Source organism: Grus americana, chromosome 2 (assembly GCF_028858705.1).
Source record: "Grus americana isolate bGruAme1 chromosome 2, bGruAme1.mat, whole genome shotgun sequence".
Classification (NCBI taxonomy): domain Eukaryota; kingdom Metazoa; phylum Chordata; class Aves; order Gruiformes; family Gruidae; genus Grus; species Grus americana.
In genome coordinates this window covers 128249246-128272463 of record NC_072853.1, presented here as the reverse complement: position 1 = coordinate 128272463, position 23218 = coordinate 128249246, and the positions used below count along the sequence as shown (strand labels likewise).

The window sequence follows — 23218 nt, the reverse complement described above, 5'->3', positions numbered from 1 at the left end:
CACTGAAATCAGTAGGAATTTCTACAGGAATGAGGTTTTTTTCTGAATGTTTTCAGCTTACTTAATATAGATATTATAAAATTACCATTGTTCAGAATTGTCTTCAGACATAGCTGTTTGCACACAGAGAATAACTTTCTGCATGTAAAATGTAAACCATGCTTACAGCTTCTTCACCTAACTTTTAGCTATTTCCTTTAAAAAAAAAAAAAATCCTCTTTGTGTCCCTGATTATGTTGAAGATCTATCTGTTGATGAAGGACTGAAAGATGCAAACAGCTTGTTGTAAAAATATTCTATTTTTCAGCTTTGTTCAGCTTTCAAATACATATTTTACATTTGAAAGATAATGGTACCTGGACCAAGGTAATCTTCAAAAGTGACTGACCTAAAAATCTTTATTGAGATTATAATACGTAGATAAATTGAAACAGTTGAACAGTTGTAAGTGGTTATTAACTTATTTCCAAGCAGGCTATTTGACTGTTACACACTGATCATTATGTAAGCTAAATATCAGATGCAATATAAAAGCATATATCAATGTTAATTATAAGAGGTCTGATGAATCCTTAATTGCTGAATTCTGTGAAACAAGAGAAAGAGAAAGGGTGATTCTGGCTATGCCAACATGGGGAACTTAAATGCTAACAACTGAGACGTCTCTGAAATGTACCTAAAAGATGAGCAAAAGCTTTAAGAATGGTTAAGTTCAGACATAGGTGCTTAAATTCCACACTTCAAATGTGTAAGACCTGTCACTAGACAGAAATTCATTACCTTATCAAATTCCATGGCACCTTTCGGCCATACTTCCTCATTTGGAAAAAGGTTTACAGATTTGTTTCTATTCAGTGCTCCTCAGACATAGCATTGTACAGAATCAAAATAATGCTACCATTTCAAAATAATTAAGAGCATTTATCTCAAATGGAGAAGATGAATCATTAGCCATCAAAGCACAATAATGATAATGACAACAAAAAAAATAACATGTAGGAATTGTTTTCAAAACTCCAAGAGTGTGAATGTGATCACCTATCAAAAATAAATAAGAAAAATACCTTTGTTTTTCAACTTAAGCCACTACAAATAACAAATGAGATTTTAGCTTCATTATACCTTACTTGAAACATGTAGTGATCATGTACTTATTAAGATTCTAAATCAGTTTTTTGGCATTAGGGAAATAAGGTCCAAATAATAACCACACATAAAAATCATAATTTCCCTGAAAAAAAAAAAAAATCCTGTAAGTGTATGGCTTGGATGTTAGTAGCTAATTAATGCTAACAAAACAATAACAAAACAAAAACAACCCACCCCAAAAAACCAAAATCAATATATTGGTAAAACTACGAAGCCTAACTTCATGAATATAATCCTTAATGTGCAAAAGTCCTACTTGCACTTCATAATCCAAAACAACATACATCAAAATTGAGATCAAGCAAAAATCCTAACACAAATCCAGATGCGTATTTTTACAATGAAAGGCAAAAGCAAAGAACCTTGAATTAAAAAACAAACAAACAAACAAACAAAAAAACAAACAACAAAGCCCCACTAGCATTTTCAAAAACTGAATCAAAATGGACAGCCAAAATTTAAATTCGTGCATCTTACTTCTGATGCAGAGGGATAATTCTCGTACTTATTCCTTAACTTGCTCAAATCGTCATAGATGGCTGAACAGAAGCTAGGTGTTCTGATGTGTGAACAAGAATTTGAGAACTGTGCAGAAACTATAGCACAGTCGATAAGTTGAGTGCACAGACTGTAAACTCATTTTCATGAATATGACTTTTAATTTAGAGCTAGACACATGAGCAAAGTACTTGAAAACTCCTATCAATGCTCAGCAGCTTGCAGATGACTACCAAGTGGCCTAATTTTTTATTAACATTATAGGAAGAAATTGATTTACAGTGGAAGACTACTTTGCTGTAGCAGTTAATACTACATTTACATGCCTCTATAATTTACTTCACTTACGGCTGTCTCTTATATTAATATTCATTATAAAAGTCCTCTTCTAATATTGCTTGATTTGACAGGAATGCATTAGCTATGACAAATGCTTTATAATGTGCTCAGACAATATTAATACAAGCAGAACCTCTGATAATTGCTGTTACTTAAATACAAAGATTTTCTTTTTTATTTGAATTTACCCTTTCCTCTCATCTTCCAACCCTTCACTTATATAAGTTTTGATAACTAGACATCAGTCAGAATCATTCCTAAGCTCAGCATGGCTTGCTAGACCACATGAAAAACTGAACCAATTCAGTCCTTTCAGAAATTTTAATATTCAAAAGTGGTTATGATGTTTTGGGTTGGGGAGGGATGTTTTAAGTAGTAGTAAATCACTTTCCTTAGCTGTGATCTCTATTTTACATTATAGTATACAAATTCTTCCTCCTTAGGAGATGACTTGTTCATGAAAGTTCCTTATCCATATGTAATTTGAGATCACAGTCAGAATTTTTACAAGCATGAGGTAGAATAAACCTGGTTGCCAGTTTTACTACAGATCTACACAGTCATAATAAGACTCGCCTGGAGAAATAGGGTCTGAAGTTTCAGAAGATACATAAGTAAGCTACTACCACAAATTACGTTCAAATTTTGCAACATAAATAGAAAATAAAATTAGTCTGTATGGTCATAATGCAAAGAGACCTATGGGCAAGGAGCCATTATAAAAAAATATTTACAGAACCCTGATGTACACAGGGTAGAATCAATGACTTGGCATTTACAAGCAATTATATCACAACTGTAGCTCAGCTTCATAAATATGTTAATTAATTCACTAGGAACAAAACACTGAAAAACAAGTTGCTGTAAAATAGGTACTGCCAGTGTTTTTCCTATAATACCTATGAGTCTATCTTGTCCTCAGGCAAAGAGATGCCAAAAATTTAACACCAAGCGCACTATAATCAACTGTCTCAATTTCTTGTGTTTTCTAAGAAATTAATATGATATATTTTAATAGTCTGAGATGTCAAAGTTCTCCAGGTAAATGTTTTTCATGCTCCTGTTTAAAAAACAGGCATAGTCTAGACTCTACTTTCTAGAAAGTGAGGCCCCAAGTCATCTTGGCAACAAATATTAGGGAAAGCATTTCTCTTTCCTGATATCAATGGCAAGCAGGTAGTTAATTCAATCAATAAATCTATTTAACTACCTATAGTCCAATGGTTGAAATGCAGAAGCTATAACTATTGTAGGAGTAATATATTTGCAGTGCACAGCAACGCATGTTCATAGCCTCATGCAAACTTACGTGTATAGACCAAACAGAGGGAAACGAGTATGGTTTGTTAGCACCAAAGGCTGAGGTACTCAACAACATTTTTGCCTCAGACTTGACCGGCAAGTGCTCTAGCCACACCACCCAAATCGCAGAAGGCAAAGGCAGGGATTGGGAGGGCCCATGCGAACCTCATGAAGTGCAACAAGGCCAAGTGCAAGGTCCTGCACATGGGCTGGGGCAATCTCAAGCACAAACACAGGCTGGGTGAGGAATGGATTGAGAGCAGCCCTGAGGAGAAGGACTTGGTGGTGTTGGTGGATGAAAAGCTAGATGTGGCCCAGCAATGTGCACTTGCAGGCCAGAAAGCTAACCACATCCTGGGCTGCATCAAAAGAAGTGTAACCAGCAGGTTGAGGGAGGTGATTCTACCCCACTACTACGCTCTCGTGAGACCCCACCTGGTACTGCATCCAGCTCTGGGGTCCTCAGTACAAGAAAGACATGGAGCTGTTGGAGCGAGTCCAGAGGAGGACCATGAATATGATCAGAGGGCTTGAGCACCTCTCCTGTGAAGACAGGCTGAGAGAGTTGGGGTTGTTCAGCCTGGAGAAAAGGCGGCTCCAGGGAGACCCTATAGCAGCCTTCCAGTACTAAAGGGGCCTACAAGAAATCTGGAGAGGGACTGTTTACAAGGGCATGGAGTCACAGGATGAGGGGTAATGGCTTTAAGTTGAAGGAGGGTCGATTTAGATTAGATGTTAGAAAGAAATTCTTCACTGTGAGTGCGGTGAGGCACTGGAACAGGTTGCCCAGAGAAGCTGTGGATGCCCCATCCCTGGAAGTGTTCAAGGCCAGGTTGGATGGGGCTTTGGGCAACCTGGTCTAGTGGAGGGTGTCCCTGCCCATAGCAGGGGGGTTGGAACTAGATGATCTTTAAGGTCCAATCCAAACAATTTTATGATTCTATGATCATTTTAAAGCACATAATTTACTTTGCTGTAATGTGCTACATCAGTTATCTTTTCCTTGTATCGAAGTTGCTACAGCTGGGATCTGTGAGGGCTGGAAAGCTCTCCTCCCCAAGGAGGCAACAGTCCCTTCTTCTATGGAGACAGAAACACCCATGGCTTGGCAGAGGGTATGGCACAAAACAAGTGCCTCAGATGCATTTTGGACTAGAATTTGTTGAGGAATATGCAAAACAGAGAAATATAAATACCAGACACAGAAGCAGTTACAATACTCTAGGCTAAACCCTGAAGATCTTTGTATTTTTTGTTTGGTGACTGCTGAAGCTTTGGGCAACATAGCTACCAAATAGGTAATGCTGCATGGACCTTTAACACATAGCTGGACCTTCAGAAATTCCTCCCTCAATTCAGCTGGGTTTTATTCCCATTATTCTACGTGTAAAACTGTCCCAGCTTTCTGGGATTTTTTCTTCCTTTGATAATCCCAGTGTCAATCAATATAATAGTAACATGATTCATTTGAATTGAAATTGGATAACCCTTTCTTTAAGCCTGGAACTTCTCTATTTATTCAACTCATACCCCTGTATCAACCAGTGATATATGGTAAATACACATTTATAAAATGGGCACTGGGGAAAATCTCTTTAAATCTCTCCCTGGTTCTTTGCAAAATTCTACCAATGATAATCCAAACCTTTAGATGCACTTAAACACATATTAACCATTCAGAAGCTCTAGATGAAATACATTTCAGTAGTAAGTCTTCAAGGATTCTTCTTCAGGGTACACGCTCTGTACATTTACAAAACTTCACAAATATTCTATAAATAATGCTACTATGATGAGTTTCAGCACTTCTTTTAAAGCTGTAAACTATGTGTTTCACATCGATAAGTATGTCTGATCTGGAAAACAGGCAAGTTTTTGCCATAATTAAAGTGGGAAAACAATAAAAGAAGCTGTACATGACTGTACTGCTAATAAAGTCCTGTGCTTCTCTATCTGAATAGTTCGTTTCCTTAGAGACCCAAAAGAGGAATCTTGTATAGATTGCACTGTTGCTTCACTAGCCTGTAGCGAAAGCAGGTTAAAGAAATGTTCCAAATAATAAATGTTATTTAAGTATTTCTTATGTGAAAATTTCCTTCTGAGTAAAAAAGACAATAGGTTGCCAAAGCACAGTTCTTTTACAAAAGCACATTCACTCATATATGAAAGAACAGTTTGGGGTATGAGTTTCATTATTCTGACATCTGTCAACCATTCAGTTCCAGGGAGATGCATCTTCTTTCCACATCTACTCTGTACACCTTCAAACGAAGCTCAATTTCTGGAAGCATGGCCTCTTGGGTGATGATCACACTTGAAGTTAAATTAAATTAAGAAATGTCTTAAATTGGCTATGAAATGATCAAATAGTTATGTCTCCTAAGGCTTCTTCTAGTCAATTCATGAACTTTACTGCCAATACTTCAGATATTATACTTCGGTACTTCAGATATTCAGGTCAGATGGCCAAAAAAGTCCATTAAAATAAAATAAATAATAATGAATTATTTAAACCAGGACTTGAAGCAATTACCAATATATTATATTAACTATGAATATCAAAAATAAATATATATCAGTTCACATAATCAGAGATGTATTTTAAAAAAGAAAGCTAAAAAAACCCCAATAAAAAGCCATATCAAAGGTACCACAGAACCTCCTTACTTTGGTAAAATGTCAAATCTTGCATCTCAATTCAGAGACTGCTCAAGTATGTAGTAACGACCTTGAAAAAGATAAGTGTGTTCTTCAAACTGCTACTAAAACACTCAGGATGTAGAAGCGTGGGCTCAGCCACTGGAAAGCACTGCCTGCCAACCGTAAAGCAAGTGTGCACACAATAGTTGTTGCTCAGAGCATGATGACACACTACCAAAGGAAGATAAATGCACTCCCAAATATGTAAGGCTGGAAATGTCAGCAATATATCTCATGACTTCCATAATGACAGCCATCTTGATTAGATACAGTGTCCACAGTATCTGAGGAAGAGAAAAACACTAAGTTTAAAGTAGCACAGCTCCGTGCGAGAGCAGAGCAGAGAGAAACTGTTTTTTCCGACTTTCTGATCTGGGTTTTTTGTTAATTTGAGTTTGGTTTTTTGGGGGTTTGTTTGTTTGCGGGTTGTTGTTTTGGTTTGGGTTTTGCTTTGGGGTTTTTTTTTTTTGTTGTTGTTGTTGTTCCTATAAAGAGCAGCCAGTAACAAAATTAATAAAAATAATATAGGCAGAGGTCCAAGATAATACAAAATATAATGGCCTGTTCTGGATGAGCCAGCCACAACACTTGGATTATTTTTTTTTTTCCACTGCATTATTCTTTTTCCCCCCCAGTATTCTCATTTCAAGGGATTACTTTGAAGTGTCCTGGAATGTGAAGTTCTGCATTTTGTAAAATCTCTTTAAAGTACTAGAAAGATATTACCTGAAGGAAACAATGACATAGATTTCCAGTCACAGACGGTTCTTCTAGACTATTACTGATCAACAAAAATGTAGCACAAAGTCCTACAGTGTTGACAACCACACTGTTAATGCTAATTAGTAGGAGTGGGCTAATTCAAAATTCCATTCATTTTCTTCTTTTGTTTAAAGTTAACTAGGAATTATTAAAAGTTTAAAACAGGAGGAGATAGTCATGAAGCAGGCTTCACAGTTGTGACAGAGGATAACCAGAGACGTTGACCTGGAGCTAGACAAACCATTCAATAATTAAAAGGCAGATCAGTAACCATTCAGCATTTGTGAACAGCCATCGCAGTGGACAGCTTGAAGAATCCCCTGGCATAGGAAAAACAACTATAAATGAGAATCTCAAATTTTTGTGCAGTGAAACACATGTGAAAAATTCTCAACAACAACAAAGTGGCAACTAAAAGTTTAAATTTGCAGTAGCAGGCTGGATAATTTTCCTTTAAATTTACCCAAACACACTAGTTAAGTACCACTATGTAGTGCTAATGTTCAGACAGACTATTATTTGCCTTTTAAACATTTCAGTGAGCCTCAAATGGGTGCCCTGACTTTGACTCAAGAAAGCATTCAGGTGTCTGCTAAAAAGGTGAAAAGGAGATGCAGCCCCTGTGCAAGTGGAGATTGGCCCCCCAAATCTGGCAGGGCAGTGGTTTTGTCAGTATGAACTTTACATCTACTCCATTGGTTTCCACGTTGTTGTTCCATTCATCACGGGCATAATTCACCTTGTCTGCTTAGTAGCGTGGTTACCACGCTCGTTGTTGATACCTGGAGCAGGAGCTGCAGGATCCATGACACAACATGTACCTCAGGCTGGCAAACTACAGTGAGAAAACAGCAGGAGAAATGAAAGCCCTTTTAGTTCTCTTCTTCATCTTGGTAAATCAGTATCGGATCATCCAAGTATCCAGGTAACGTGCATGAATTTATCTACATTTAAACAAAACCTGACTTGTGTTTCCAGAAAAAATATTCTTGTACATGGATTAGCGCATGTGGATTTTCATGAGGGAAGTGTCAGTCATAAGCTTATTGCCACAAAGGCAATTGTTATTGGGTTAAAAGTTCCCAAATCTTAGCAGTTTGAAATAAAAGAGCTGATTCACATTATGAGATATTGCCATCCACGTTACTGATTTTGTAGAGAAGCCTTCCCCAAGTCACATGCTCCTAGGGGTTGTGAGCATTGTCACTCCTGTGGCACACACACACTAGATTCCCACTAATGATCTATTAAATTGTGCTGCTGAAGCTCACTCACACTAGTCATACTCTGTGAGGGAGATAACGCACTAACCCTTCTCCAAACCATTGCCCTTGCCCTGCGTCTGGTGGTCTAAGAAGGAACCAGCAACTAGGAAGCACATGCAGGAAAAGCGTGACAAGGTTGTTTGGCAAGATCTGATGCGTATTTCAAGCTCCCTATATATCGCCATCAACGGCTGCTGGTATTTCCTTATACTTGAAAGCAGGAAAAAAAATAGGCATCTTTCCCTACTGGGAAATGTTGGTTTATTAAGGGCAACTATTGCAAGCAAATTTGACTAGATGGCTGAAGTGGGTAATCTGTTGATGCAACTTTCAGATGGATCTGCCAAGACAATGCTAGAAACTTGCAGCTATTAAACCAGCAGAGCAGAAAATGAACCAGAAAAAGTAAAAAGTAAAATGTAGCAAAGGAAGGGATTAAAATTGCATGGCAGCTGTCTCAGGACTCCTCTGATAAGGTGAATGAACTAAAGAGTTCATTCGAGTGCTCTAATGTAAGAAAAAAGCTATTCGCAAGCAGAAATGAGATAATCTGGAAAATGTGATAAAAAAGTCTGATTTTTTAAAATTTGCATTCTCTGTAATACTTAGCTGGAAACATGGGTTACTAAAAGTAATGCTACCATCTATGTTTTGATCAGTGCAGATCTACCGGATTAAATAAGCAGATTCTTCTGAATCTCCTAAAATGCTTATTATAGGGCTTAAAACTAATCAGAGGTGAAACAAGGAAGCGGAAACAGTACTAAATTCGCATTGAAAGAAGTAGGAAGAATGCTTGAAAGTATACAACTTGGGAATTAAAGCATGAATTTTAATTCTCATTTAATTCAAACTCTAGTAATGACAGAAAAAGAAAATACTAAAGCAAGTATAATAATAGAAAGAAGTTAGTCTTCCAGAAAAATAAAACATCTTTAATTATCTGGAGTCAATTTTGTGACCTAACTAAGGACACTGAGACAGGGTACAGGTAGGTTTGCACCATAAAGCCTTTGTCTATCCAGACAAATCTATACCAGCAATTATAATTTTCTAGGGTTTTATTTAATCAAGCACTATCCACTTGTCTAGTTCTGTACAAAACACAGAAAGATAAAATATTATAAACTAGGTAGGACATAATTCAAGAATCAATTCTTGAGCTTTGAAAATGCATGTTGTTTGACTGAAGTCAAATGAATTGGTCTCATGTTTAAATTTAAGTACTATTAAATTTGCCACATAAAGGACTTCATTACAGAACACCTGTAGATCTGCAGTCTCCAGGCAGAAAAGACTTTTTTTCTCGGAGGAGTCAGGAAGACAAATTATATACTTGAGGCCAGAAAAATTACGTGTGTCCACAGTTTTCTCTGACATACAACAGAACGTTGCTCAGGGGACTTCCATTATTAATTCCTGAGTCAAACCTAAAAGCTTTGGTCAAATGATTATGAGAATCCCACATGAGATTTTGTATATGTTATAATCCTTCTCAGTGTTAAAAAGGTTTTGTCTTGATTGTGGAATGAAGCTAACTATTTTCCACTTGCAGACTTTGGATACTGCCACACCTCCCAGCTACTAGGAGTTGTGTTACTATTAGATTTTTTTTTCATGCAAATTTGTATAGACTGTAATCAAAATACTGCTTACATTCTCTTTCATAAAGTAAATACTGAAGTTGAATGCATCTATCTCATTAGGTCTTTCACTATTAAGACATTCTTAAATAATTGTATTAGATCTTCCCAAAGTTTCCACTCATTCCACAAATTTGATCATATTATTTGGAAAAAATAGAAAATACAGTTCATTTACAGTAATAAAAGAAACAAAAATCTTTACATTCCTCTATTATCCTCAAAAAAAGGCTTTTTCATAAGGCTTTCTGGAAACATCACTACACCAGTGGTTCACGTGTGCTGATATTTAACCATGCACTCCCAAGTTGTCTTCATCTTTACATGAAGTCCTCCAACGTTTCAATAAATTCTTTATTGTTTTTTTTCCTGAGAACAATACATTTTGTTGTATTAAAAGCATTTGATTTACTAAATCTCCAGCTCGTCTTTATTACTTGCACAGAACTCTAGTTTTTGTGCCATTTGCAATTTGTAAAGACTTAATAATTCCTTGCAGATAACTCATGATGTAAGACTAGACTGGATTTAAGACCCTATTCCAAAAGGATTTCACTGGAATGTTTCTACACCAGCTTATATCTCCTGATTGCATTCCAAGGCCTATAATTAGCAGGCTTAAATCCACTTAATATGTCCCATACTCATTCTGTATCATTCCAGTATCTCAGATAATTTTTAACCTCTGCACATTCTAGAGCCATGCAAATACAAAGCATCACCATCCTTATCCTCAAATATGTAATCCCATAAAACCAATTTTAGGTAGGAAAGTCTAACTTTCTACCAATTCATATTCATTCTCATTATATAATTGATCTCATTTAGTTCAGTACTCAAGTCTCCTGTCAGCTGTTGCTTTATTTTTCCCAAGACTGGTGTCAGGCTGATAGACCTATAAATACTTGATTCATCCTGCTTACCTTTTGTGAATACTGACACAATATTAACTTTCTTCTAGTCCTCTGGATTTTCTACGGTGTCTACAATGTACAGAAAAACATAACAGCTTATCCAGAAAGCTCTTTATCTGCTTCTTTTAAAATTTTCATATGCAACTTTTCCTGATCTGTTGTCTAATTTAGTACTTGTGGTTAAATATACTTTATGTTACCATTGGCACAGAAAATATTTAAACATCAACATTATCATCAAGTTTACATAAGTAAGCTGGTTTTTTTCCCTTCTCAAACCAAATCTATCAGACACAGTTCCTTAGTTCCTGTTACTCTTAAAAGTACCTTCTTATTTCCCTCAATGAGTCTATACATATTCTTGTATCTGTTTCCTATAATAATATTCTGTAGTTCTTAATTCCTGATTTACATAAATTGTTCTAGCTCCTTTGATGCTAATTCTGCTATGGACATGCCATAAACCAAGAGTTTTTATACTGGGAGACTATTTGAGGTATCATTGTGTAGTACAGAATGCACAAAGGTGAAATGAGAAATACAACAGTAATTCTTCAAGATGTTTGAAACACTATATGGATTTTGAGAATAAGAGACTCTTAACATACCTGTACTGAAGTTTTAGGCGTGGTCTGCCTGAATTACCTACAAGCAAGCCATTTACTACATGGAAAACTACATTAGTCTAAGAAGCTCAGAGTTCAGGTGCCTGAAGACCAACTGCATGTTTACTTTCCTCCTCAAACAGATATCGCAGTCACAGCTATGCTTTGTCTCAAGATAACTTGATGTTTGCTGGTGCTGAAGATACCTTACTAAGCTTAAGCTTAGCTTAAGCTTAATGATATGATTTACAATTGCAGTGGCAGCAAACCTTAAAACAATTAGATGTCAGATTATTTTTTTTATCTTGCCATATATTCAATAATTCAAAACACAATAAATTTCTTTTTTTTTTTTTTTTTTTTCATTTTTAGGGGTTAGGAAGGGGGACAAGGGCAGGAACTGAGAAAGTCCTGTTTGATATTTTAGTATGTTTTATCTTTGTTTGACTGGGACCAAATATAAAATGAATATTTGCAAAATCTAACTCCATTAATACAGTAAGTGGAAGGTATATTTTAGCAAAGCAATGACATAGTACAGAAGAATTTCACCTATGAGACTTCTGCAGCTAAGGAAAGAAATCATTGATCTGCTAATCCTTAAACACATTATTGAAAGATGTGGAATACCAAATGGAAGACAGCATAAGTATCATTGTTGCAAAATAAAATTCTTCTTAACATTCTTACAGTAGTTTTGAATAGTACTCAGTTTTGGCCTATTTCTGCCTACTATATGTACATAGATAGTCTGTCTCTAGAAATAATGATTTATGCTGTGCTGAGTTCTAGTAACATGAATGGCCAATGAGATGGACTGGGTAAAGCAAATTCCCCTGTTTATTAATACAACTGTTCCAGCTCCGGTTGTCTTTAGATCTCTTAGATCTCACTCTGGTGCTATAAGGGCATCATACAGCAACGGCTCCAAACATTTAGCACAGTACATTTACTCATATTTTTAATCGCACTCTCCTCCTTTCTTGGTTTAGGCATGGCAAGAATGTGACACAAAAAACAACAAAAGAAAATAATCTAAGCAAGCTCTAAAGCATGTTTGAAGATGATGTCGCCTTTGCCTTAGAAATGTCGCACACAAAACAAAACCAGTTCTCAGACAGATAACAAACAGCTACTTCCTGTTTCTACATTGTACGGCCAATACGATGTCAGTTTGAAAAACCATGGATCACTTAAATGAAGACCTGTCTACTCTTCTGTTGCCCTCAAAACAGACCCTTCTCATCTGAAAAATTCCAGACTCGCAAATACTGACCACCTATCTCACAGCACTGGATGAATGAGTTTCTGCTCCATTCCAAATTAGTCCAGAAACTGACAAAATGAATAATTACGCAACAGTAACAGGCTTCTGAATCTGATGTTTTACAGTAAAAACATGAAAGAGGATCTAGGACTGCAAAACCATAATTGTTTTGAAATCCCAATGGCTAGAACTGCGGAGCCTTCAGACCCATCCTACTAGGTAGCGTCAATGCCGTTCCCAACATAACAACAAAACACGCCATGAAGAATGAGTCATTAAGCAGATACATGCTATGGCGCTGATCCAGTTTTTAAAGCAATACTGATGAATAACTGATAAACAGGTATCTGAAAAACAGAAGATTACTCGCAAGATTTCTGGTAGTTACAACTATGAGCATGCAGCAACCAAGCTGACATTTCCCTGAGATACTATGAAAGACTCTAATATTTCAATAGAAAATGCTTTTCAGACCTACGAACAATACCATTGTTAGTACTGGACTTTCATACTGATTCAATAGGCTGATACAGATGTTGTGACTGACAGCAGTTTCTATCTGCAGGATTATTCAAGCATAAAATTGTTGTCAAGGCAATCCCAATCAAAAGCAGCTGGGTCCACAGAAAACACATGGTGTTCATATGACGAAGCTCTCAGCGTACGTCGATGCAAGCAAAGAAGGATTTTATTGCACATTCATGATCAATTGGAGGCACACATAAATTACTGTAATTTTTATATCGCCATTTAGCTACACTGAAGGGAAGAAAAAGCCCTAGTTCTACATAGAGATCAAAAGAGAAGCTATTGTCTTCCAAATTACCATCAGGCTCTAATGCAAAATTGGTACAACAGTCTGTGGAACGCTGATAACATTTTGTGCTGCAGTTAGCTACAGATTGTCTGAAGTACGGAAAAGTCAAAGCATAGGTGATTTAAAGCGAAAGATGTTGTAGCACAGTTAAATTTTACTGGTTCAGGCTGAATTTTCCAAGCATGTGATAAAGACAACGGATAGCTGTGAATCAGTAATCTCTAATTTCCAAGCAAATGACAAGAGAATAAAAAAAATAAAATATCTCTTTCAGACTATAGTTTCTTTTAAAAAGTTTTCATTCCAATAAAATTTAAAAAGTTGAACTTTCAGAACTGGGTGATTGGGAAGTGAGCCACGAAGTCCTATACCTGGCTCTGAAATCCATCTGTGTTGTGCTACTCACCAAGCAATTACTATTCATTTATTATTTCACACTTGCAACCTTGGAATGCTCCACCCAAAATATCTCAAACAAGTTAATATGAAGTAAAAATCCTTAGAAATTCAAGCTTCAAGGTCATTGTTCTGTTCTGATGTGTACTAAAACATTGACTTGTAAAGGAAATCAATTTACATCCAGGATCTCACAAGCCTAAACCCAGAATTAGCCTGTTAATTCTGCTGTGCCCTAAGCAATGCTGAAATGATCTGAAGAAATCCCTTGCCAAAACAGAAGCACACTTTATGGTATAATAAAGCATAAAGAAACAAAACAACAGGTAAGTTATACCAACAGACTGCACTAAATTGTCCTTTTAGATTAATCATCCTTAATATAATAATTACAAATACAAGGGTATCCACAGCCTATGCTGTACCAGCAAATTGCACATTGGGATCATACAGTAAATTGTTTCTGTATCCATCAGCAAATTTTGAATAGCATTAAATACTATTTTGAATTTTAAATACAGATGACATTTGAATCATTATTAGAAACAGAATTTATTTTATTTACAAAAGATAACGAGAAAATCTGCTGTCTATAAAAATGCTAATACATTGCACTTTTAATTAAATATGTGTTAATGTCATAAATACAGCAGTATGTCTTCCTCATCTTTCCTTAAGAAAGGAAAAGTTAGTGTGGTTTGTCATTAAGAACAAAGGATTAAAAAAATAACTGGAAGTGTAAATAGTAAAATAGGGTAGCTACACCAAACAACATTAGAAATAATCCAATATGGAAGACTTCATAAACCTTAAAGCCTAGCTGTTACCAAAATGGATGTTTATAATAAAAAAAGAAACTAAGCTCAAAAGCTGAATGTAAGGGAGATAAAATGACAGTGGAAATAAAAGGAAAGCAGAGATAAGAGGAAACTGATTTTCATTTTCAAATGAGAGTTCCTTTCCCTCACAGGCTCTGGAGCTGAACCAGGAACTGCACAAATATATCTATGTATAGCGATAACATACACATGGATAGATTCACTATCTACGTGACAAAACAAAGAAATTAAGGTGTGCTAATCCAACATATCGTAGGAAACAACAGTCAGTTACCCGTCTTGAACAGAGAAGGGCAAATATTGCAAACAAACATGCACAGACATATTCAGAAGCTTTGAATCTTAAGTAAAGCAGCACATACTGACTAATGGCAGAGTCCCTTGACTCCTTACTAGACACCTGAAAGAGACACAATGTTCTAACAGGACATGTTCACTAGGACACCTATGGTTGAATGTAATGAGAGAAAGATGTTAATATTTTAATAGTAAATCATACATACTCCAGCAGTCTACCTTTGTTAGGCGATAGTTTTCTTCCAATGCCTAAAAAATTACATGAGACAAAGGTTCATGTTTTTTTAAAAAACAAACAAACAAAAATCAAAAAACTTTCTTCTTGTCAGTGGGACATCTAAAAGCTGTTCAAAAGCTTATTAAAATTTCCACTTGACAGACAGAAATAGTGGAATCTCTTACATGACCGTTCAGAATTAACCAACACAACTCAGATGTTGAACACTGAGCAACAAATTCCTACAAAGCAATTAATGATTCACTTAAAAAGAACCAAAACTTGTGAAAAAAATTGGACACATTGAAGGAAAGGGCAATTTGGTCACTGAGGTTCAAATTTGCCTCAGCTAACTTTAGGTATCAGCATAGCAGTTTATATTTGACCTCATCATGACAGGTGTTTTTTATACTATTTCACAGGTCTTCACCATTCATCTGATTTATTATAGATGTTTACTTTAGACTGAGATGAATTGTGCCCTAGACTTCATTGACATGATTTCCTCTCACACTAAGGAGAAGAGGGTGCAATTAGAGTCAATATGCATGTCTATAGTTGGTCAAAGAAATTCCACCTAGGCTCTCAATGAATATTATGTTTTATAACCTCTGCCCTTCTCTCTCTCATATATTAAATAAAAACAAAAGTACAGACGTACAGTCTAAGCAGTTCAGTAGATTTCATTCTGTTAAAACACACCTTGCATTTGAAACTGAATTCTCCGTCTCAGTAATGGCATAAGACATCCTGCATACTGTGCAACACGTTATCGCCACTCCCTACGTATCTACAGACCAACTTCAGCTCCAGTGTAAGCTGATGTTAAGGCAACAGATCTGCATTAGCTTTTGCTCCCGGTATCTGTAGACTGTTAAGTCATCTCACAGAAGCGCAGTTAAAGGTTGCAAGGGTGACAAAATGCACTATGGAATTATTACAAAAGGCATAATACATGAAGACAACACAGTATATATCAGGGCATGAAGTACACTTAAAAAGAATAAAAAAAGCTCTGAAAATAAAAACTCTGAATATGTCACGTATTTCAACAGAAAGACATAAAGAAACAATTTAAAATGCAAGAGAAAGAGCTTTGCATTTCAATTGGGTCCCATCAATGATCTTTTTTTTAATTTTAATTGCATTTAAAAATACATTTTATAACAGTAATGCTAATTACATAAATTCAATGTGATTTGCCTGATGGGAAACTAGTGCAAACCTATTAAAACCATGCATTAGTAGAATTTAGAGATTTGGATAAGTCTTACTCATTTCCATTTTAGTTCTTTTCTTTGAGCTTACTCTTATTTTTTCCTTACAGTTTCTTAGTTCTCATTTGTACAAAAAGACACAAAAGATAATAGAAAAATTGCTGGATGAACTGTCAGGCTCAAAAGGTTGTGGTTAGCAGCACAAAGTTGAGGGTCAGTCAGCAGTGGAGTCCTCCAGAAATTGATATTGGTGTCAATATTGTTTAAAGTCCTCATTAAGGACCCAGACAATGGGACAGAGTGCACCTCAGCAAGTTTGCTCATGATAAAAACCTGGGAGGAGTGCCTGGGACACCACATGGGTGTGTTGCCTTTCAGAGGGACCTGGACAAGCTGGAGAAATGGGACAACAGGAGTCCCTTGAAGCTCAACAAAGGGAAACGCAAAGTCCCACAAATGGGCAGCAATAACCCCACGCACCAGTCTGGGCTGGGGGTTGACCATCTGGAAGCAGCTTTGTGGAGAAGGACCTGGGTTCCTGGTAGATACCACTTTAAAGATAAGCCAGCAGCGTGCCCCTGTAGGAAAGAAGGCAAATGGCATCCTGGGCTGCGTTGGCAAAATGGAGGTGGATCCTTCCCATCTACTCATCACTGGTGAGACAACTGCAGTGCTGGGTCCAGTTCTGGGCTCCCCAGTACATAAGAGACACAGACATACTGGAGTGCAGCAAAGGCCCACAAAGGTAATTAAGGTGCTGGAGGATCTGTTGTTCGAGTTGAGGCTGAGAGAGCTGGAACGGTTCAGACTGGAGCAGAGAAGGCTCAACGGGATCCTATAAATGTGTCTAAATGCCTGATGGGGCAGGGAATAAAAAGGACAGGGCCAGAACCTCTTTTCAGTGGTGCCCAGCAACAGGATACAGCACAACAGGCACAAACTGAAGTACAGGAGGTTGGACTTAAATACAAGAAAAAACTTCTTTACTCTGAGGGTGGTCAAACACTAGAACAGGTTGCCCAGCAAAGCTGTGAAAATATTCAAAACCCAACTGGCAAAGATACTGACCAACCTGCGATAGCTGACCCTGCTCTGACCTGCAGGGATGATCTAGTTTATCTCCAGATGTCCCTTTTGAGATATCTTCACAGAATCTCAAAATTTCTGTGATACTGTGATATTTGTGGCTGCCACACTCCAACATATCTTCCTGAATCTCTCCATTTCGTGCCATCTTCCTTTCTTCCTCCTTCAAATTTTACCCCGACTTACCACATCATTTTTGATATCTTTCTCCTTCCTGCCTTCCTTTTTTATGCCCAAGACCTTGCCAGACTGGCTGTTCTCTCCTAGTCCACCTGCTCTCCATTTCAGAATTATCCCAGCTGGGCTGAAATTGTTATTTCAGGAGTGAGTTTCATCTGCTGACCAGAAATATCCTATCACTTCTTAGACAGAAAGAAAAAGAAAAAATAAAAGGGCTGGAAAGGGGTAGCTCAACTAAAATTTTCCAACAGAGAAGAATTTTCATATATGCCAGTGAAAGAAAAATAAGAGAATTTATGCTTTCTCCCATGCTGTTACCCACATGTACGTTCAGCATCTGGAAAAAAACCCTCTTCTTCCTTCTAATCCATCCTTCAGTGTTCTTATTTCTTGTGTTACCTTTATCACTTGAACATGTTTGTGCTACTGCTCTTTTAAAACACCTGCCAATTACATTAACAGGGTCTATCTCCCTAAGTCATCTCTCATCTTATGTGTAGACTGGAAGCTCTTTAGGACAGGCGCCAGTATTTAGTTCTCTGACAGCACGGGGGTCTTTTAGCTGTTAAGACTGTACTAATGATAGATGATCTTGTCTGTGCCTTGGCCCAGATACACACTTTTTCTGTTCATCACATTTTTCTCTGTTTTTAAGAGAAAAGTACATTTAAGTACATAAGATTTAAGACACAGTGCATAAAATTCAAAAGCAACATTAAAGACTTTGCCATAGTGATGGCTCCCGGTGACATGTTTTTCCCCCCTGGAAAGGACTATTCGTTCTTCTCAGCTGATAACAAATGTTCTAACTCATGCTGAATTCTCTGCTCAGTAAATAAACAAAAATAGCCCAAATCTTCAAGACCTAATTCACAGAATCATAGAATGGTTTGGGTTGGAAGGGACCTCAAAGGTCATCTAGTTCCAACCCCCCTGCCATGGGAAGCAACACCCTCCACTAGACCAGGTCGCCCAAAGCCCCATCCAAGCTGGCCTTGAACACTTCCAGGGAGGGGGCACTCACAACTTCTCTGGGCAACCTGTTCCAGTGCCTCACCACCCTCACAGTAAAGAATTTCTTTCTAACGTCTAATCTAACTGTACCCTCTTTTAGCTTAACCCCATTACCCCTTGTCCTGTCACTACACTCCCTGATAAACAGTCCCTCACCATCTTTCCTGTAGGCCCCTTTTAGGTAGTGGAAGGCTGCAATTAAGTCACATGATTGATCATGTGATTGATCAAATTCATGATAATGTGGTCACAGAGGGTCCTTTTTTAACTTCAAATACCTTTGGAAAAGATCAATATTTAAACATGCAACAACTATAGGTATATCATTTTACATGGATATAATCTTGGACACTCACACTAGATTCAAAAAATCCAAGTGCGGGATAATGACTTTACTGGACAGGAAATATAGTTAAGATGATAGAACACAGTCTCTCTAAATATATTTTGAAACATCTTCCTATAGTATCTGTCCTTACAGCCAAAGTGAAGGTGTGAAGCATTGTGTTGGGTTTGCGTGGCAAGGTTTTGGTAGCAGGGGGGCTACAGGGGTGGCTTCTGTGAGAAGCTGCTAGAAGCTCCCCCTGTGTCTGATAGAGCCAATGCCAGCCGGCTCTAAGACGGGCCCGCCGCTGGCCAAGGCCAAGCCAATCAGCGCCTCTGTGATAACATATTTAAGAAGTAGAAAAACACTTAGAGAGAGAGAGCTTTTGCAGCCGGAGAGAGGAGTGAGAAGATGTAAGAAACTCTGCAGACACCAAGGTCAGTGCAGATGGAGGGGGAGGAGGAGCTCCAGGTGCCGGAGCAGAGATCCCCCTGCAGCCCGTGGTGAAGGCCATGGTGAAGCAGGCTGTCCCCCTGCAGCCCATGGAGGAAGGATGGGGGGGTGTAGAGATTCCACCTGCAGCCCGTGGAGGACCCCACGCCGGAGCAGGTGGAGGCACCTGAAGGAGGCTGCGGCCCGTGGGAAGCCCACGCTGGAGCAAGTTCCAGGCCGGACCGGTGGACCCGTGAAGAGGGGAGCCCACGCCAGGGCAGGTTTGCTGGCAGGACTTGTGACCCCGTGGGGGACCCCACGCTGGAGCAGTTTGCTCCTGAAGGTCTGCACCCCGTGAGAGGGACTCCATGCTGGAGCAGGGGAACGATGAGAGGAGTCCTCCCCCTGAGGATGAAGAGGCGGCAGAAACACCGTGAGATGAACTGACCGTAACCCCCATTCCCCGTCCCCCTATGCTGCTGAGGGGGGAAGGTTGAAGCCGGGAGTGAAGTTGAGCCCGGGAAGATGGGAGGGGTGGGGGGAGGTGTTTTAAGAGTTGATTTTATTTTCTCATTCCTCTACTCTGTTTTGCCTAGTAATAAATCAGATGAATTCCCTAAGTTCGGTCTGTTTCGCTCGTGATGATAATTAGTGAGTAATCTCTCCCTGTCCTTATCTCGACCTACAAGCATTTCGTTATGCCTTTTCTCCCCTGTTTAGTGAATGAGGGGAGTGAGAGAGCGGCTCTGGTGGGCACCTGGCCTTCAGCCAGGGTCAACCCACCACAAGCATCTTAATGAAGATGCTCCTTGGGAAAGGAGGGTCAAGTTGTAAAGCTATCAAGGACGTTTAACAACTTTATGTCAGGGAATATATATGCACGTATGTTAATATATGGTGAAAATATAAATTTTTTTTGTCACTCCTTGAATTGGAGGATCGAGAAATACTGAAATCTAGCTTATATAATACCATAAAGTGGACTGGTCTTTGGAATGGTCACGCTTTCTGTTTTTCTGTCCTGAATGACTACAGGTATCACATAACAAATGGTAAATAGAGATGAAAAATGTTAAATTATAGAACTAGTAACAATGTTCCCACATGTTGAGAATGGCATTGTCCATTATAAGACTGCCAACATAACTCTTCATGATATTTCATTTCCCCAAAAGAGATTTCTCAAGTTCAAGCCTTCTCATAATTCTAAAAGTTTGTTTAAAGGGATGAAAAAAACAAAGCAACTTTCACAGAATGACCAAAATGACCCCATATTTTATGTTTTCTCCTTAACGCCTATTTTAACCACCAGGAATCATTTATGAAAGGTTTTAAGGAGTTTGCTTACATTGTGTGTTGCACAGTCTCCATTATGTATTGCAATAACACGTGCTGGCACCACGTCTAACAAAATAGTTCCAGAATAAGCAACATAACAAATTGCTGCTTTAGCTCTTGAATCAGTTTGTATACTGTGTGGTCTTTTTCATAATCGTCATTGCATAGCACTGCAGATTTCCTGGTGACATTTTGTTTGCTGGGGCTGCTAAGGGTACGCAGAACCAGTGAACTGAAGTCCTGACCAATGTGCTGTGACTGACATGTAATTCACCATTTAACCGCTGCTGTACATGATATATTGGAGGTGATATGAACATGACCCTATCCTCAGTGTATTTGGTATCAAGTATTAATCTTCAGCAGAGAGCTTTAAAATACTGTAGAAAAAGCTTCTTTTCCTAATGATCACAAGCGCAAGGACTTAGTAACAGAACTTATTTCTAGTTACAAAAGATTAATTAATAGATTATATTCATTAGTACAACTGTTGTCTCAGAACTGCATACTATTATCAGAATATTTTACTTTTACAGCAATCATTTACGAATGTGCAAACTCACACAGTGCAGTATATTCCAATGTTATTCTGGTTTTCAGAAATCATTTCTATCAAGAAAATATAACACACGGAACAACTGGAAAGGAAAGAAAATCCAATTTATGACATTTTTAACTTGCCATGTTTAACAGAAAATTTTATCCTTTTGGTTAGCCAAAATTTTCTTCTTTTTTTTTTTCTCCCACTATGCATACATGCTTGATTCTACAAAGGATAATTTACACCAAGGATGCTATTCTACACATCATTGCTGACCTGTAATAACTGTATTTGCATTTGGATAGAACTGGTCGCCTTTCTTTTCTGAATGCCCCCGGCTGAATGGGGCTTTTGCAGCAGTTGAATATGGCTCTCAGTATTTTGTGACATTGTCAGATTTTGGGCTGCTTGTCAATTAACACCAATACGTGTCTTTAGAATGCCATTAAGGTCAGTACTTCTAACATAGAATACATATATGTATACATGTACATACATATATGTATACATACATTCTATGAAATCAATCCAGGAAGTCACAAACGGTGTGTAAAGCTGAGGAAACTCCTGCATAGACTATTGTTTTTGTGTGCAACTGGATTTCTGATGTTTTCTTATGCTGATATAAAAACTGATTTGTACTACCGACCTTGGATACAAGGCAGTTCATATATCTTGTCAGAGATCTAATTCAAAGCCTGATGGAAAGACTCAGACTGGTTTTAGGGCACCTTGGAAAATCCTTCAAACTTACACAGCATAAGATAAAAGCTTTTGAATAATACATTTTAAAGCTTAAAATATCTCTTTTTTTTTTTTCTCCAGTTATTTTCTCCAATCACTAGATCATATTTTGTAAACGATAAACCACTCTTTCCATACAACGTCTCCCTTTCTGTTCTGAACATGGCACTAGGTACCAGCAGGAGAAAGTTTTAAAGGTATCAGTAGGTTCAGAAACACATATTTTTTTGTAAATAATTTTTGACATAGTTCCTATTCTCCCATGCTTCATTTCTTTCATCATAGAAACAAAGGTACACGGAATATTTTCTTTCTGTCTTTTTTTGTTTTGGTAACAAACATGGAAATCATGTAATGTTTTTTAAAGCAATCCCGTTATAATTAGGATATAAATCTCCATAAAAACATATGCTGTCTACAATAAAGGGCTATAACAAAGATAGAGATATATATATATATATATATAAAGACAGACATAGAGGTATCTGTCTACAACAAATATAGCAAAGATGTATCTTAAGGAAAGTACTACACATGCCTGCAAGGTACTTTTTTTGTTATACTATAATTGGTTAGTGCATATCCATTTACAATGCTAAACTTACTGCTTCAGAAGTGGTTCCAAATGTGCAGTTTTCGGCATCAGTAGAAAGGTCTCTGTTGTTTCACAGCTTTGGCTTTTTTGCTGTGGCTGGTTTTGGCTTGTTTGTGGAAGGGGGGTTGATTATGACTAAATATGCAAACTGTATCCCTTCATACACAAGAGCAGTCTTACTTTGTGAGATACTAGACTACCCTTCAGTGAACTTACAACCTTCCTTCAAAATTTCCGGTACAACAGCCACATATTTAAAATACGAGCTTAATCAAATCCTGTTGACTTTACCAAATACATAGATTTTATTTGCAAAGGTGTACCTTTTACCCACACAATAATTTAAAGGATATTATTTCAGTCTGAAGACTCATTTAAGCAGAATAATTGGCATCAATAGCACTTACCTGATTGTGTGCAATAGAGGTTATACAGCTATTTTCCAGCTCAAAACCATGCAATAGCCATTTTAAAAAAATAATGCAATGTTTGAAATTTATGAAAATTAGGTTTTTACTAACAATGCTTTTGTAAGAGGCTTCTAGACACAAGTAGTGCAATTTGCTACATTGTTTGTGGTTAAAAGAAATGTGCCATATGTAATTATTTATAGAGAGATACTGCATACAGACTAGAAGGTTTAGATCAGTTGATATGTAATAGTTAAGCCACTATAAAAATTAATCAAGTCATGAGTATTGCATTCTGTCCTAAAAGAACGGCAAGCCTCTTTTCA

At 37.5% G+C, this 23218-nt stretch overlaps 1 protein-coding gene across 3 annotated transcripts in view; it reads right to left on the bottom strand.

Annotated features, from left to right (window-relative positions):
• ZNF385D (zinc finger protein 385D) overlaps positions 1 to 23218 on the bottom strand; it is a 431668-nt gene that overhangs the window by 46144 nt on the left and 362306 nt on the right. The gene's annotated exons all lie outside the window — the stretch shown is intronic.